The sequence below is a fragment of the Podarcis cretensis genome (genome assembly GCF_951804945.1).
Source record: "Podarcis cretensis genome assembly, chromosome: 6".
Lineage (NCBI taxonomy): Eukaryota > Metazoa > Chordata > Lepidosauria > Squamata > Lacertidae > Podarcis > Podarcis cretensis.
In genome coordinates this window covers 12,831,436-12,850,234 of record NC_137175.1, presented here as the reverse complement: position 1 = coordinate 12,850,234, position 18,799 = coordinate 12,831,436, and the positions used below count along the sequence as shown (strand labels likewise).

Here is an 18,799-nt window from a genome sequence, read left to right as displayed (position 1 = left end):
GTAGGCAGGAGCTGGGACAGAGCGACGGGAGCTCACTCCATTGTGTGGATTCGAACTGCCAACCTTCTGATTGGCAAGACCAAGAGGCTCAGTGGTTTAGACCACAGCGCCACCCACATCCACTGATGGTAAGCATTGAAGAGCACCATAGTGCTCTCATATATACCTAATCATTTCAATTGAGTCATGCAGGATATATTCTCACTGGACTGCACCATTTCAGTACAAGAAAGTTGCTGAAACAAACACGCACGCACACATCAGTGTCATATTTCAAAATCACATGTTAAACAAGCTGCTGCAACTCTGAAGAACTTCAGAAAATGCACATACACACACTTCGCTGACAAGCTGGTTTTCCTCAAGTTCTAACAATAATCGTAATAATAATTTCCCATATTTATGAGACTTCCACTCCTGATCTCCAGTCCTGGTGAAAAGGAAACATATGTTACATAATTCATTAAACCCCAAAGGCTTTTTACATATATTACCATGCAAAAAAAAAAAAAAGTGTTAACACTCAGGGCAAACGATTTTCAAGATAATTAAGAAAATGAATTGTGGCAACGTTACTGCAAGACTTGAATTACAAAAATACTTTCTAGTGATATTTCCTCATGTTGGTGTAGGGTGTTTTTCTCTTTCCTGTTTGACTCAGAATTTGTAATAAAGAGCAATGCGATAAAGGAAGCGCTATCAGAACATTAAAACTTTTCCATTTCAATCAAAGCTGTTCCTGGTTACCAAATTATTTAGAGGATACGCTTATTTTATAGCCCATCATAAAACCTTTGCAAATAAATACCATATATGTCTAGATAAAAGAGGTGCAAGAAAATTGTGAATGATAAGTGTGGAACCCCCAGCCCATATCTCATTAACTTTTTTGGCTTGTAATCGTTTCATGTATGTTAAGGTATGAAGTCCATCAGCCAGGTAATATATGAAAATGGGTGCATATTTCATCTTAAAAGTGACTAATTCAATGTATGGGGGGACAGGATCCAGAAAGTGCTACAATGAAGATTTGGAAAGAACCAGGGATGGAATATCTGTAGCTGATAAACAGCTTCCATGATCAGCCAGTTTTATATAGCTATTGTGGACTTTTCTGGCAGGACTGCAATGCCTCAAAAATTTAAAGCTTATGCCCTTGGAAACACACCTGGCTTCCTAGCAGTACATGCGAAAAGGATCTAGGGGTCTTGGTCGACCACAAGCATAACCGGAGTGAACAGTGTGATGCAGCCACTAATAATCAATTTTCATGAGGAATTTTTTTTAAGGGAAACTGATGTGGACATGTGGAGAGCTGAATTTAAGACTGAAAATAATGTGAAACCAAGAGAACATGAAATGGACAGATTCACTCATCCCTATACCCTGTGTATTAATACATGCACAGTAGCTGACACTTTTCAAAGAAATCTTTTCTGGCAAAGAAACATGGTTTGTCTTAGTCAAGCTAGAACAGCTAGCTCAGGATAGTTTCTCCAGGGAGTGGTGACATAATAAATCAATCCCCTTAGGGTTTGGGGTTTTTGTCATCATCATTATTATTTAATCAGTGCTCATTAAGCAAATCTCATTTGGTCTTGCTGACCTTGGCAGCATTACAGAGTCTTGTTTTCACATGGCTGAAATGGTGCTCTTAAAAAAACAGAATTAAATCTCCTCTGTATTAGTAACCAAGAAAATGATTCCATCCAAATTGTGTGCATTCTTCCCACTCTTCATTCCTTACCTGCTTTTATATCTCTTTTTGATATATTCTCCTTTTGATAGAGTTAAAACTTGGTAGATTAGGCTGCTGTGGACATAGTGTATCTTGATTTCAGTAAGGCATTTGACAAAGTCCCCCATAATATTCTTGCAGAGAAGCTGTAAAATGTGGATTGAATGAGATAACTTTTATGTGGATTTGTAGCTGGTTGACTGACCGAACCCAAAAAGTACTCATTAATGGTTCCTCCTCATCCTGGAAAAAAGTGACAAGTGGGGTGCCACAGGGTTCTGTCCTGGGCCTGTTGTTGTTCAACGTCTTTATAAATGACTTGGACAAAAGAATTGTAGGGATGCTCATCAGATTTGTAGATGTCACCAAACTGGGAGAGGTAGCTAATGCCACATAAAAAAGAATCAGGATTCAAAATGACCTTAACAGGTTAGAGATCTGGGCTCCAACTAAAAAATGAATTGCAATAGGGAAAATGTAAGATTCTGCATTTAGGCAGGAAGAGCCAGCTGCACAAATATAAGATGGTGGACACCTAGCTTGCCAGAAGAGAATATTGCAGGGTTTATTGAAACTCTCTTAGTTCTCTTCTTAGTTCCTTGGGAATTTATCCTGTGATTTCCTCTTGCCAGCTGAAGGCATAACACCTCCAATTCATGGGACAAATTAGGCCTCCCCATTTGACCTGTGAGGTCATTTCAGTCTAGTCCGATCCACCTTCCCTACACCTAACATCATAAAATAATGATATCCTAACAACAGCAACAGCAACAACCAAGATAATAATAATAATAATAATAATAATAATAATAATAATAATAATAATAATATTTATTTATATCCCGCCCTCCCCAGCCGAAGCCGGGCTCAGGGTGGCTAACAACAATCAAATAATCCAACATTCTAAAAACATGTCATTATAAAAATTAATTAAAATCAAATTGATGGCAACCGTTAAGCAAAATTCTGTGCAGATTGCCAGAGGAGGGAGTCAGGCTGCGCCCTGGCCAAAAGCCTAGTGGAACAGCTCTGTCTTGCAGGCCCTGCAGAAAGATGTCAGGTTCCGCAGGGCCCTAGTCTCTTGTGACAGAGCGTTCCACCAGATCGGGGCCACAGCTGAGAAAGCCCTGGCTCTGGTTGAGGCTAGCCTAACCTCCCTGTGGCCTGGGACTGCTCCCTGTATTGAGTATGGGTGTATTTGGTTTCGCATACAGCTACTGGAACTTTGTGTCAACTGTCCTGAAACTCTGGTAAATTTCCTCAAAGTTCCCATGGTAAAACTGTACATTTATAAAGTTTGGTAAAACCAGTCTTACCTGATAAGTCTTCATCTTAAGCGGGTGTAGTTTATTTGCTGAGTTCTGCTTATTGTATTTTCTTCACAGGGTTATGTTCATATTTTATTTTGTAGCTGTTTCATTTGTTTTACTTCATGTGCTGCATATCTGATGCTGTTGGAAGAGACAGCGAACAAATGATTTTGATAAATAAGTAGCAACTGTGGGTTTCTTGCTCTCTAAATATTTGTGCACCAACATGGTCACAACAACCTGTACTGATTTATTAAGGAGGAATGGTCTGGACTCTTGAGTTCTAAAGAAGTAAGGACCTCTGGCATGGTAGACTAATTCTTTCCATATGCTTTGAACTGTTTCAGCAAATGTGCCTGCCCCCCCCAGACGTTGTCGCATTGCGAGTAAGATCTGAGAGATGCCAGAGTGTGATCTTTTTTGTCAGCCACTTAGCTTTGGGGCCTTCATTTTATTCCAGTGTAACTTTGCTGATGTTACCTGCGTGTCTGAACTCGAGAACGGGCTTTTGCCACTTTAAACGGAAAGAAAGAATGCAAGAGACTATCAGAAAACTTACCGAATGTTTTATTCTCTCTGTAGTAGTCCCAACAGAATCAAAACAAGATCAGACAAATATATCCTTGTACTTTTAAGTGTTTCAAGGTTTGAGTTAGTCAGAGTCTGACGATCGCTGATGGTTGCAAAACTGGAAAGCTATGTTTTCCATGGACCCTCACTCCATTCCAGGCACTGTGACATTATCTGTCAGGGGCCAAAGTTATGGAGGGAAGCAAAAGAAGGAATCATGACCACCAGCTCGAATGGCAGTTGCTGGGAATTTCAGGTGAGGAGAGTGATGTTATTAGACCCTCCAAGTGTCCCTATTTTCCAGGGACCATCGCGGTTCCTGATTTGATCCCAGAATGTCCCGCTTTCCCTTAGGATGTCACTATTTTCATCAGAGAAATGTTGGCGGGTACAGTAGGACGTCCCTATTTTCATCAGAGGATATGGAGTTATGCGGAGCCAAGGAGATAAGTAACTACAGGGGTACCTCGGGTTACATACACTTCAGGTTACATACGCTTCAGGTTACAGACTCTGCTAACCCAGAAATATTACCTCGGGTTAAGAACTTTGCTTCAGGATGAGAACAGAAATCGTGCAGTGGTGGCACAGTGGCAGCGGGAGGCCCCATTAGCTAAAGTGATGCTTCAGGTTAAGAACAGTTTCAGGTTAAGAACGGACCTCCAGAATGAATTAAGTTCTTAACCCAAGGTACCACTGTATACAACTTTTAGAAGACATCTGAAGGCATCTCTGCATAGGGAAGGTTGTCTTTTTAACAAAAAAATGTTTAGTGGCTTATTATGTTTTTATATGTGTTGGAAGCCACCTATAGTCAGATGTAAAGGTAAAGGGACCCCTGACCATTAGGTCCAGTCATGGATGACTCTGGGGTTGCGGCACTCATCTCGCTTTATTGACCAAGGGAACTGGCATACAGCTTCCGGGACATGTGGCCAGCATGACTAAGCCACTTCTGGTGAACCAGAGCAGCACACAGAAGCGCCATTTATCTTCCCGCTGAAGCGGTCCCTATTTATCTACTTGCACTGTGACGTGCGTTTGAACTGCTAGGTTGGCAGGAGCAGGGACCGAGCAACGGGAGCTCACCCTGTCGCCGGGATTCGAACCGCCGACCTTCTGATCGGCAAGCTCTAGGCTCTGTGGTTTAACCCACAGTGCCACCCGCGTCCTGTATAGTCAAATGGGTGTAGTATAAATAATAAAATTATTATTATCGACTAGGACGTCCCTATTTTCATTGGAGAAACGTTGAAGAGTATGTAGTTGTGCTCAGGTTCTGCTTGCAAACACCCCATAGGCATGTATGAGGACAGAGTGTTGGAATAGATGGACCTCTGGTCTGATCTAACCGGCTTCTTTTTATGCTCTTAGGTTTTTAGCTGCTGGGATCCCTCTCATTTACCACACTTAGATGGAAGAGCTGTATTTTCCTTTGCACTTGGACATTCTTAGGTAAGGATACTTAGAGAATTGTGGTACCTGCTAGGGATGGATATTTCCATTACTTGGGAGCTTCACTGCATTCCATTATAAGTCCATTCCCTCCCATTTTCTGCAGATCACTTTTTAAAGCCACCCAGACACCCACCCACATAATATTTAAATTGTATGCATGTTTATACACTGTTCCCTTTTTTAAAAAAAGTCTTTTGTATTTCCAAGGTCTGGGAGCTGTGAATTAGGTCAGTTAGCTTCAAAATATGTTCTGAATGAAATCCTCCTCCATCCCATTCCCGGCTTCTTATGGCTATAAACTACACCATTTCAGATGCAAGGCAATCACATTCACCTTTGCAGCTATTTCTTCTTTCATTTTAGCCATGAGACGATAGTGCTCAAATAGAACAAATAGAACCCCTGGATTGTGGTTGTGGTTTTTTTTCCATGCAACACAATTGTTTCAATGGTAATTTCCTGCTGCCCCCTCTAATTAGCTTTCGGTGGTAATTCATTCCACACAATGTGAATTTCTCCTTTTGCAAACTTTTCCTCCTAGCCAATGATGGCAGCAATTCTGAGCAGGTGGGTGTTTTGTGCATCCTGTACATTTGAACTCATGCCTAAGTCTATGTGAATTGTACCAAACATTTGAAGAGTTATTCATCGGGAACAATGTTCAGCACGTGCACAACTCTTTTATTCCTTCCCCTCACCACCCCCGTGCAAATTCTTCACAGAATCATCCTGAGTTTTGCTGATATATCTGTCATTTTTAAGTAGTGGCTATGTACTCTGGCTTAACAGCATTTACAAACATGCTTTGTGTTGCTCAAAGGATATGCTTACTGTATACCTAACTGGTATTTATACCATTTAAAATAGCAGCCCATTTCACAATGCAAGTCTCATCATTCCAGCATCTCAGTTTTAAAGATGTGTAGGAAATCAGCCCTGAGTGCTCACTGGAAGGACAGATCGTGAAGCTGAGGCTCCAATACTTTGGCCACCTCATGAGAAGAGAAGACTCCCTGGAAAAGACCCTGATGTTGGGAAAGATGGAGGGCACAAGGAGAAGGGGCCGACAGAGGACAAGATGGTTGGACAGTGTTCTCGAAGCTACCAGCATGAGTTTGACCAAACTGTGGGAGGCAGTGGAAGACAGGAGGGGCTGGCGTGCTCTGGTCCACAGGGTCACGAAGAGTCGGGCATGACTAAACGACTAAACAACAAACCATAATATGGAATGTCGGAAAGGCTTAAAAGTGCCAGGGCCCTATTACAGGAATAATTCTCCTCCTGCGAACTTCAGTGTTTCATCTACTCCAAAAGGGTTTCCTTCTCCCTGTTCTTTTGAGTTTATGAACTGAAATGTCTCCCTCCATGATTAGGAACATTGGAAGCTGCTTTGTATCGAAACAGATCTGTGTTGTTCGCAGCAAGTCTCCGGAATTTCAGGTAAGAATTTCGCCCAGCTCTACCTGGAAGTCATGAGAATTGCAGCTAGGACCTTCAGCCATGAAGGGCACAATTAGGGCAGTGCAAGCGGTGTGGTCACACTGGGCATGCAGCCAAGAAAGGTGCCTTCTCAAAGCCTGACAAGTGCTTGCCCAGTTTCAGGAAGGAGGCGTGAAGGCTCTGGCAGGCTCCTAGAGTCCTCCTACTTCCCAAAGCAAAGCAAACACTTACTGGGATTTGGGAAGGAGGAAGGAGGGTTCTAGGACCCTGCCAGAGCCTCAAGCCTTGAGGGCTGCAAATATGGCATCAAAATAACCTTGCAGAGTGGCATATTAGCAAGGTCTGCCCCTGGTACCACAGCTATGACCCTTCCCCTTATAATTTGAGTCCCTGCTATTAGTTTTAAGGAACAGAGTTATAAATTGTACCATGGTTGTTCTTTCACAATACAGTGGTACATTGGTTTATGAACTTAATCCATTCCGGATGTCCGTTCTTAAACCAAAGCATTCTTAAACCAAGGCGTGCTTTCCCATAGCAGCAGGGGGTTTAATTTACAAATGGAACACACTCAACAGGAAGCAGAACATGTTCTGCTTCCAAGGCAAAGTTCACAAACCAAAACACCTACTTCCAGGTTTGCAGCGTTCTTAATCCAAGTTGTTCATAAACTAAGCTGTTCTTAAACCAAAGTACCACTGTATTGTTTTTTTGATCGTGTCTGTGAACGACTCTGAGTAAAAAAATATTTATAGAAAGTGGTGTGTATGGTTTTAATCAGCAGATCACAGACCTCCTTGTCACCTTTGACTAGAGATTGGATTTGGGGATTTAGGCATACTAAGCATGTGAGCTCTTTCTCAATCTCTGACATCAGCACCGCAAAACCAAGAAAACAACTCATCCTGCTATCTTGTGCCAGTTCTAAATTTCCCTTCCCAAACCCCTTTCAATAGAAAGCTGGCTGGAAGGTTAACAGTTTGATTTCATGAATCAATTGGATTCTTCAAGTACTGAAGATTGCCTCATTCACATATCATGCATGCTAGATTGCACCAATTAAAATGGGATGAAATTGCATTCATCCGTAGGATCGTTGCATGCTTTGGGATACCTGTACATTCCAGTAGCACACTTCACCCTAAGGCAAAGTGCTCTGACGAGGGAAAGTCTGTTCATGTGCCCTTTGGCATATGGAGAAGTGTGTTGGGTTTGCTTTGCATGTTTTGAAATGTGCTGCATGATATAAACAACTTCCAGAACCTGGAGTGTGCACATGGTGCTGATTCTTTCTAGACTGTGACTGTGCATACATCTCCAAATGGATGGTCAGCCTGATGTGGTTTGACAGCACCAGTCACCTGTCTGGACCAGGAGGGGATGGAATCTAGGTCATCTGTTCTCCCTTTCTGCCTCAACATGCATTTTCAAAGCTGGCAGTCATCTGTTGGGCACATGAAGGAACAGAGATGCTCTAGATGGTTAGTTGCGTTGTTTTATCTTAAGTTTTTATTTAGGGCATCACTTTATTGATTCTGTTTACATCAATTATATGCTACATTTCCAAAGCAGTTAGTGAAGCAACACACACACACACAAACAAATACAAATCCAACCCTTTGAAGTGGATGTTGTTGGACCTAAATTCCACCATCCACAGTCAGCATAGCTGGTGTTCAGGGATGAAGAGAGTAAATTTTGGAAGAATGTTGTTGTTGTTGTTTAGTCGTTTAGTCATGTGCGACTCTTCGTGACCCCATGGACCAGAGCACGCCAGGCACTCCTGTCTTCCACTGCCTTCCGCAGTTTGGTCAGACTCATGTTTGTAGCTTCAAGAACACTGTCCAACCATCTCGTCCTCTGTCGTCCCCTTCTCCTTGTGCCCTCCATCTTTCCCAACATCAGGGTCTTCTCCAGGGAGTCTTCTCTTCTCATGAGGTGGCCAAAGTATTGGAGCCTCAGCTTCACGATCTGTCCTTCCAGTGAGCACTCAGGGCTGATTTCCTTCAGAATGGATAGGTTTGATCTTCTTGCAGTCCATGGGATTCTCAAGAGTCTCCTCCAGCACCATAATTCAAAAGCATCAATTCTTCAGCGATCAGCCTTCTTTATGGTCCAGCTCTCACTTCCATACATCACTACTGGGAAAACCATAGCTTTAACTAGATGGACCTTTGTTGGCAAGGTGATGTCTCTGCTTTTTAAGATGCTGTCTAGGTTTGTCATTGCTTTTCTCCCAAGAAGCAGGCGTCTTTTAATTTCATGACTGCTGTCACCATCTGCAGTGATCATGGAGCCCACGAAAGTAAAATCTCTCACTACCTCCATTTCTTCCCCTTCTATTTGCCAAGAGGTGATGGGCCCAATGGCCATGATCTTCGGTTTTTTGATGTTGAGCTTTAAACCATATTTTGCGCTCTCTTCTTTCACCCTCATTAAAAGGTTCTTTAATTCCTCATAAACTCCCTATTTAGACATTCAGAGATATTAGATGTTAAATGGAATCGCTTGCAGAATTAAAATATGAACAGTGGATGGAAAATAAAATATAATAGTAATAGAAGAATTATAGAATAGATAAAAGTAAAATGCTGCATAGAAGACCATGGAAGAAGGATGGGAAGTCAACTTTTAAATTATGCATTAAATTATGTATTTAATTTGATGTTAATTTGCTTAAAAAGAAAGGAAATTCAATAAAAATTAATTGGCAAAAAAAGGGGTCTAGCAACAACTGACAGGCTTAAAATTCTCCAACCCTGCTTTAATGCCACTTAAATCATAAAACTAAAGCAACTATCAATAGCATAAATAAGATCATTCAACTCTTAAAAGCTTGATGGAAGAGCAATTTTCTTTCTACTTTGCTGCTGGCAATCTTCCAAGTGATAGCATCCCTACTGAAAAGACCCACCTCCTTGAAGCTTCCAATGGAATATCCACGCATGATGGGATCTGGATTGGGGCTTCAGTAAATCTCAAGAACTGAGGGAGGAGGTGGATACAAGGTGACTACTTATTCACCACCCAGAATGGAGGGGGTGGCAAACACAGCACAAATTTGCATACAAAAGTTGCATGTGCTTATATGTGTGAGCGTAGAAATGCAAATTTAGAAATAATTAGTATAATTTAAATAGAAATGTGATGCCTCTCACTGTAATGAGGGAGAATGTGTGCCAGCAGAGCCACACCAGGCTATTTTTGCACCCTCGGCAAGGCTAAATACTTGCACTCCCCTCCTCAAAATAAAAAAAAATGCTAACTTCAATTTTCAAAAACAGGTATCTGGTAGAAAACATGAACAGCCCCACACCTGGAACTGCTAGATTTGTTTTAAATTGCAAGAATAAGTAATACAATATTTGATTATCTTTCTCAGATTCAGAAGGAAAGCTGCAAGCACCCAAACCATTTTGAATAATCTCACAAATTGCCATTTTAAAATTTAAGTCCCTTAAAAGTTTCACAGCAAAACCTCACTTTGCGTGTCTTTTCCTTTGCAAGTTTTGTCCACAATTCCCTCAGGCTGAGGGCTGACGCTAGGGCATGTTCCGCGGCTATAGTTGCCAAACCAACTATGTCTTTCGTGACATTGCAAGTTTTTATATGTTTGAGCTTTCAGAAACTGTGTTTATTTTATGAAATAAAAGTAAAATATTATCAGGAATGTATAAGTTATAACTAATACCAATCTGTTGAAAACTGTGCCCTTCCGAGGTCTGTGGCCTAGGTGGCTGACAAGTTGGTGTAACAGCAATTTTGTGGGTGCCTGGGCACTCACGGTCTTGCATAGATGCTGTGCCTGCCTACCCCTGGTCTCTATCATAACACAAAATCATAACACCAGCCCTGTGTGCCAGCTCAATCTACTGCCCAGGTGCTAACTGTTGCTGGACAATCTTAAGGTCCCCAATCTCTCTGGTTATTGTTTATTTTTATTTATTGAATTTATATACCACCCTATACCTGGGGGTCTCAGGGCAGTTCACAGAATAAAATCAAGATATAAAACCACAGAATACATAAAAACAACAACAACCCAATAGTCCCGCCCCCATAGCTGTTAACTTACAGATTTGAAAATAAGGGACCAGCAGCCAAAATAAGGGATCAGCAGCCAAAATAAGGGACCAACAATTACTTTGATAAAATACATATTTTGTTGCGTGCAAATGGCTTTAGATACCTATTAGGTCCTATAAATTACCATATAGCATATATTCAACACACAAAAACAGCAACAATTTGTTGTTGACACAGCACAGCTGGACATAGAAAGGGCCCCATTACCTTCAGTAGCTTATTTAAGGGACATCATCAATAAAGGACAGCAGTGGGACATGGCCCTGGGATAAGGGACTGTCCCGCCAAATAAGGGACGCTTGACAGCTATGTCCCCCAAAAAAAAGCATTTTACAAGGGCATAGGATGTAAATAAGAACAACCAAAGGCCTAGTTAAAAAAAGGAACGTTTTTGCCTGGTGCCTAAAGGTGTATAATGAAGGCACCAGGCGAACTTCTCTGGGGAGAGCATTCCACAGATGGGGCAGAGAAGTCCCCGTTTTCGTGTTACCACCCTCCAGACCTCACGATGAGGTGGCACATGAAGGAGGGCCTCAGATGATGATCTCAGGGTCTGGGTAGGTTCATATGGAAAGAGGTGGTCCTTGCGGTATTGCGGTCCTGAGCCATTTATTTTTCTTTAGCCTTCAAACAGACCTAGAGTGAGTTGCCATTCAAACGGAGGAATCCTTCAAACAGAGGGCTGTCCTCTGGAAAGTAAGGCACATGTCTATCCTAGGAAGAGAGGAGGTGATCTCTATAGAAGGTCTGGGGAACCTGTGGATCTCCAGACGTTGTTGGACTTCAACTCCTATCATCCTTGACCATTAGCCATGTTGGTTGGGTCTCAATGAAGCTGGCAAGCAACAACGTCTGGATGGCCACAGGTTCCCCACCCCTGGTCTATGCCATAATGCTAAATCTCTTTCTCTTTCCTTCCTCTTCCTGGCCAGCCCTTAGCTGTGAATATATAGTGCCAGCAGAACACCAATTGGCCTCAACCATAATATCCAATACAGCATGCAATATGTAAATACAATTGCCATACTGCTCTTTGAGGCTGCGATCACCGTTCTCTCACGCTCAAGGATGGATTAATATTACTCGTTCTTTATTTTATTTAGTGTTTGTTACAGCTGGAAATGGAGCACAACAAGGTTTTTCATAGTAAGTGCAGTCACAGTGTTAATGAAAGCTTTTATGGCAATGTAACAATGAATTCCAACATTACCAACAAGTTTAAAAGGGTCAAGTGTCCAACTTCAGATCTTTCCATCATTCACAAAGTTGCAAGATGTATACCCCATTCAGATACCTTATTTCCATTTCAACTGAATAACATATTGTTGACAGGAATGAGACGACTCAAGCATCTAAATAATCATAATGGAAAACAATTCTACTCAGCCTTGACTCTGATCCATTTTGCAATTGATTGGCTTCAGTTACTCATGATCTCTTTAAAACAAAATAAAAAAATTCCTTCCAGTAGCACCTTGTTGTTGTTGTTGTTTAGTCGTTTAGTCGTGTCCGACTCTTCGTGACCCCATGGGCCAGAGAACGCCAGGCACTCCTGTCCTCCACTGCCCCCCGCAGCTTGGTCAGACTCATGCTGGTAACCTCGAAAACACTATCCAACCATCTCGTCCTCTGTCGCCCCCTTCTCCTTGTGCTCTCCATCTTTCCCAACATCAGGGTCTTCTCCAGGGAGTCTTCTCTTCTCATGAGGTGGCCAAAGTACTGGAGCCTCAGCTTCACAATCTGTCTTTCCAGTGAGCACTCAGGGCTGATTTCCTTCAGAATGGAGAGGTTTGATCTTCTTGCAGTCCATGGGACTCTCAAGAGTCTCCTCCAGCACCATAATTCAAAAGCATCAATTCTTCGGCGATCAGCCTTCTTTATGGTCCAGCTCTCACTTCCATACATCACTACTGGGAAAACCATAGCTTTAACTATATGGACCTTTGTTGGCAAGGTGATGTCTCTACTTCTCAAGATGCTGTCTAGGCCTGTCATTGCCCTTCTCCCAAGAAGCAGGCGTCTTTTAATTTCGTGGCTGCTGTCACCATCTGCAGTGATCATGGAGCCCAAGAAAGTAAAATCTCTCACTGCCTCCATTTCTTCCCCTTCTATTTGCCAGGAGGTGATGGGACCAGTAGCCATGATCTTCGTTTTTTTGATGTTGAGCTTCAGACCATATTTTGCACTCTCCTCTTTCACCCTCAATAAAAGGTTCTTTAATTCCTCCTCACTTTCTGCCATCAAGGTTGTGTCATCTGCATATCTGAGGTTGTTGATATTTCTTCCGGCAATCTTAATTCCGGCTAGGGATTCATCCAGCCCAGCCTTTCGCATGATGAATTCTGCATATAAGTTAAATAAGCAGGGAGACAAAATGCAGCCTTGTCGTACTCCTTTCCCAATTTTGAACCAATCAGTTGTTCCATATCCAGTTCTAACTGTAGCTTCTTGTTCCACATAGAGATTTCTCAGGAGACAGATGAGGTGATCAGGCACTCCCATTTCTTTAAGAACTTGCCATAGTTTGCCATGGTCGACACAGTCAAAGGCTTTTGCATAGTCAATGAAGCAGAAGTAAATGTCTTTCTGGAACTCTCTAGCTTTCTCCATAATCCAGCGCATGTTTGCAATTTGGTCTCTGGTTCCTCTGCCTCTTCTAAATCCAGCTTGCACTTCTGGGAGTTCTCGGTCCACATACTGCTTGAGCCTTCCTTGTAGAATTTTAAGCATAACCTTGCTAGCGTGAGAAATTAGTGCAATTGTGCGATAGTTGGAGCATTCTTTGGCACTGCCCTTCTTTGGGATTGGGATGTAGACTGATCTTCTCCAATCTTCTGGCCACTGCTGAGTTTTCCAAACTTGCTGGCATATTGAGTGTAGCACCTTAACAGCATCATCTTTTAAAATTTTAAATAGTTCAGCTGGAATACCATCACTTCCACTGGCCTTGTTATTTGCAGTGCTTTCTAAGGCCCATTTGACTTCACTCTCCAGGATGTCTGGCTCAAGGTCAGCAACCACACTACCTGGGGTATATGAGACATCCGTTTCTTTCTGGTATAATTCCTCTGTGTATTCTTGCCACCTCTTCTTGATGTCTTCTGCTTCTTTTGCTTGCCTTCTCTCCCCCGCTATTTGTAAGGCCTCATTGGACAGCCACTTTGCTTTCTTGCATTTCCTTTTCATTGGGATGGTTTTCGTTGCTGCCTCCTGTATAATGTTACGAGCCTCCATCCATAGTTCTTCAGGCACTCTGTCCACCAAATCTAAATCCTTAAACCTGTTCCTCACTTCCACTGTGTATTCATAAGGGATTTGACTTAGATTGTATCTTACCGGCCCAGTGGTTTTTCCTACTTTCTTCAGTTTAAGCTTGAATTTTGCTATAAGAAGCTGATGATCTGAGCCACAGTCAGCTCCAGGTCTTGTTTTTGCTGACTGTATAGAGCTTCTCCATCTTTGGCTGCAGAGAATATAATCAATCTGATTTCGATGCTGCCCATCTGGTGATGTTCATGTGTAGAGTCGTCTCTTGTGTTGTTGGAAAAGCGTGTTTGTTTTGACTCTCCACTATGACCTGTTCATCTTGGGTGCCCTGCTCGGCATAGTTCATAGCTTCTCTGAGTTCTTCAAGCCCCTTCGCCACGGCAAGGCAGTGATCCATGAAGGGGAGTAGCACCTTAAAGACCAACTAAGTCAGTTCTTGGTATGAGCTTTTGTGTGCATGCACACTTCTTCAGATACACTGAAACAGAAGTCACCAGACCCTTCTATGTAGTGAGAAGGTGGGGAGGGGTATTACTCAGAAGGGTGGTGGGATTGGGTGATTGGCAGATAGCTGTGATGAGCCTGTTGACGACTCTTAACGACTGCAATAGGTCTTACAGGAAAAAGCAAGGGGTCGTTAAGCACTCTCCTGCTTGTGATGTCCTGCGACTGGTATTCAGTTGCATGGCACCTCCCTGAATCCTGGGAGCTGTAGTTTGTTGTGGGTGCTGGGAATTGTAGCTTTGTGAGGGGGCTCCTGACAGCTGTCAGCACCCTTAACAAATTACAGTTCTCAGGATTCTTGGCAGGGGGAGGCGGGAATGTGCTTTAATTCTACAGGGTGTAATTTAACAAAGCACTAAAGAGATAGTTCCCTCGGTGCAAGCATTTCTGCTTGTCAGAAGAAACCACCTCCCCTCTCTTTCCCTTGCACAGATTTGGGGAAGGAGGGGAAAGTTCCATTGTGCCAGCGAGCATCCATGTGCTAGCTTCCCCTAGTGGAATGGGGTAGTTGAATCTGACCAATCATGTGTAGGCCACCTTAGTTAAGTCACCAGAACTCAGTTCCGGCACCTTTCAGGTGGGCAACACTGCCATTATAATAGAACAAAGGGGCGTTCATCTGGTGAGTTCTGGCACCTCTTTATCTCGAAAAATAACGCTGCCTGACTCTATTGGAAAGGTCAGGGGTGGAGCAGACAGGGAAAACAGATGCACCCTCTACAAACTGTTTTGCCCTCACACATTTGGCTTAATGCCTGAACAGAACTCATGTGAGTGATGCTATTCTGTGTGAATGCTGTCTGGTTTGTGTGGTGCACTAAGACTGTGAGCATAAAAGAAGGATAAAGAATATGAATATAAACATTCCTTTCGTTCAACGTTTCACTGAATTGCAAACCTCAGGTTAAGATTTACAGTGTTATGCCATCAAACAAGTTTTTGCATCGTAAATACAACTAGACTGATTTTAAGGAGATGTTCCTTCCGCAGGAAGCCTTTTAAATCTACACTTTCCACGATGCAATCCCCTGGGCATATATGAGAACTTTGATATAAATGGTTTTCTCGGCTAGATTTCCTATGTTAGTTGTACTCTTTATTTCCAGAATTGGGGACCTACCTCTCCCTGGTGCTTGATGCTTGTGTTTGTGTGGAGGTTGGAGGTTGGGGGTCCCTTATTTCTATTGGCATGTAAAGGGGATGACTTCTCTGAAGTTAGACAGATGACCTCTCTCTCATGTGTTGAAAGCATACAGTTGGGGATTGTGGGGGCATGCTGGTAAGCTTTCCCTTCCCACAAAGATGTGCAATGGCCTGCCGCCCTAGCTGTGAGTTTGGCCGCCATGTGAAGGGGCCATGAAGTTGTAGTTCAACAACTCCCATCAGCCCCTGCCAGTGTGGCAAATGATCGGGGATGATGGATGCTTTAGTCCAGCCACACCATAATAATAATAATAATAATAATAATAATTTATACCCCGCCCATCTGGCTGGGCTTCCCCACAAAATATTTTTCTTCCAACAAAATATTAAAATACAGTAATGCATCAATCATTAAAAGCTTCCCTAAACAGGGCTGCCTTTCGAAGATGTCTTCTAAAAGTCTGGTAGTAGTTGTTCTCTTTGACATCTGGTGGGAGGGCGTTCCACAGGGCAGTTGCCACTACTGAGAAGGCCCTCTGCCTTGTTCCCTGTAACTTGGCTTCTCGCAGTAAGGGAACCGCCAGAAGGCCCTCAGAGCTGGACCTCAGTGTCTGGGTAGAACGATGAGGGTGGAGATGCTCCTTCAGATATACTGGACCGAGGCCATTTAGGGCTTTAAAGGTCAGCACCAACACTTTGAATTGTGCTCGGAAATGTACTGCATCATATTGGCAGATGTGGCCAGTGGTGATCTCAGGTGGTGCTTCCCCAATGCTGCACATCACTGCTGATTACTGAGAATGAAAGGCAGTGAGGAGCTTGGTGACATCTGAGTGCAATGGCAGGAGTGTTGGATTGGCACTGTGCTGGCACTGATTCCCCACGGCATCTCCCTCTCAGTAACTGAGAACAAAATGGTGCTGGGAAGCCAAGCAATGCCATTCTGCCCGCACCCCTGTGACAACCACTGTTGTATATTGCCTACTGGGGCTTCACAAGTACTGGCGTATGACCTTCAGACTCTTTCAGGGAAAGGAGATCCTGAATGGAGCACATCTGTGTACATACGTGTGTGTGTGTGTGTGTGTGTGTGTGTGTGTACATACTAGGGAATCTGCCTCATCTGTGCTTTCCAACCCACCTACCCCTTTGGCAATCGCTCTTTCCCATACCATACCTTTCCACCTCGCCCACCCCCTTGCCTATCCTCTCGCAGCTCACCACTCCCTTCACGGGTCATCCCAAGCCCCTCCACTCACAGCTTGCCCCAACCTCCACCTCCTTTGAAAGATACATTTCATGTGCAAGGTAAGCGCTTCACCCAGCAGCTTGCTAAACTTCTGGGTCAAGGGCCTCCCCCATTAAAGCTCATTGCAGGCACATTTGGTGGAAGGGGGAGGCGCAAAGTACACCCCCCACACACATACACACACTTCATTAAACAGCTCACCTGGGCCAGCCCGCCATTCTCTGTGCTGCAGCATGCATGGGAAGCCACACAAACTACTTGGTGACATTTTACTTTTTGTATATAGGAAGATGCATACCGAGCCCCATCACATTGTCCCCAAATTCATGGTTGGCTGGGGTGTACTCACCCATTCATGGTGGGTGTACTGTTGAGGGGGAAGAATGTTGTCATGGGGAATGGGTCAAATGAGTGCAGTCCTACAGCTCCTCCCAAATGCTTCCAATGTGTGAAGCAGGTTAGGTGAATCCCCACTATTCGCATCATCCCTGAAAAATGTTTCCTGTGGATTCAGTGGCTAGAATTGGGGTATCTTTTTCAAAGCTGGTAAAAAGAAAAAAAGAAAAAAATCTCTTGTCCCTTCTGGAAACGTTTTTACTTAAAACCCACAAATTCAGTGAACATTAAGCAAAATTATTTTCACAGATTACTATCTTCAGTGGAACCAAATCCATTATCTTTGGGAGACAAGTTGCTTTATGACATGTTTTAACACTCACATTTGTTGCATAATGTCTCAGCACTTTGTAAGTGGGCTTTATACAATGCTTCTTGAATTATACAGCTGAGCTTTTTATATATAAAAAAACCTTCCTCACTCTGGGCAATGATCTCAAGTAGTTGTTTTAGATAGATACCTAATTCTAAAAAAGTGTTTTTGCTAGCTTTTCAGGATTATGAATGGTGCTAGAATTTTTCTTAAGAGATCTGAGTAATAAGTACTCCTTTGCACCCTGAGATCTCAAAATTTTGGAGATCTATTTCAGAGGCATATTAACACTTTGAACCAGACAAGGGGTGTGGAACCTGCGACCCTCCAGATATTGCTAGACTCCACCACCCACCACCCCTGACTCTTGGCCATGCTGGTTGGGGCTGGGGGGAGTTGGAATTGAGTAACATCTAGAGAGCAACAAACTGTGTGGAGCAACAACCCTGTAGGAAGGTGAAGGGCTGGGCTTCAGTCATTAACAATTTTTGCAGGGGGTAGGATCAAAGAAACATAAATTGCCACTAGACATTCATATGGAAGTTTGAAAGGATTTGGGAGGAGGGTTTAGCAATCTAAACTGAAAATCAGGTTTGGGAACAATCTAGGTACAGCCCTGGCTTCAGACTTTTTCAGCTAGGATCAGGGACGTCTTACCCACAGAGGCTAGTGGCGCGGGGTGCCAGGGCACCAGGTTCTGGAGGGCGCCAGGGAAGAGGTGGAGGCTGGGCGTGGCACCTCCCAGCATCAGCTTGCTGCCCTCCCCCAGCCTCCACCTCTTCCCTGCCATAGGAGCTGCCCTCCAGCCGCTGCCTGCCTCCTCCAACCCCACTGGCAGCGCCGTCCTCCCTAAAAAAACTCTGGGAAATGGGGGGGGGGTGTGCCGGAGGGAGCTTTGCACCAAGACGGCCCTGGCTCGGATATAGGAAGAGGAACGTAAGGCTGTACTGTGATGACATTGGGCCCCAGAGAGATTGTCTAGAATCCCAAAGTCTACCTCTTCTCTTCCAAGTGCTGGAGAGGGTGTGGTAGTAAAAGATCTTTTTTGCCCATGTTGTGGGGATACTCAGTAATACCTTTTGGGCATGGGTGATTAAAGAGATATCCTCCACTACTGGTCAGATACTGGCTCTTGACTCTGGGATGGCATTATAATCCTTTGACTTGCTGGATGGCTCCTTACGTTTCTGTACTGGAGGGATGCTTACTGGGTGGGCAGCTGTTGCAGATCCTCATGTTGGGTTGCCATCCTAGGGCAGTAAAAGAAAATAGAATGTACACGGCCTGGTGGTCATTGTGGGAATTCCCCTTGGCTGCCTGGGCAG

At 43.5% G+C, this 18,799-nt stretch overlaps 1 long non-coding RNA gene across 1 annotated transcript; it reads right to left on the bottom strand.

Annotated features, from left to right (window-relative positions):
- Nucleotides 1-260: 260 nt before the first annotated feature.
- On the bottom strand, nt 261-18,783 carry LOC307218068. The gene is made up of 4 exons (XR_013839735.1): nt 18,551-18,783; nt 3,608-3,792; nt 3,055-3,189; nt 261-430 (listed from the first exon to the last, which is right to left on the bottom strand). It is a non-coding gene; the product is annotated as an uncharacterized lncRNA (long non-coding RNA).
- Nucleotides 18,784-18,799: the final 16 nt, after the last annotated feature.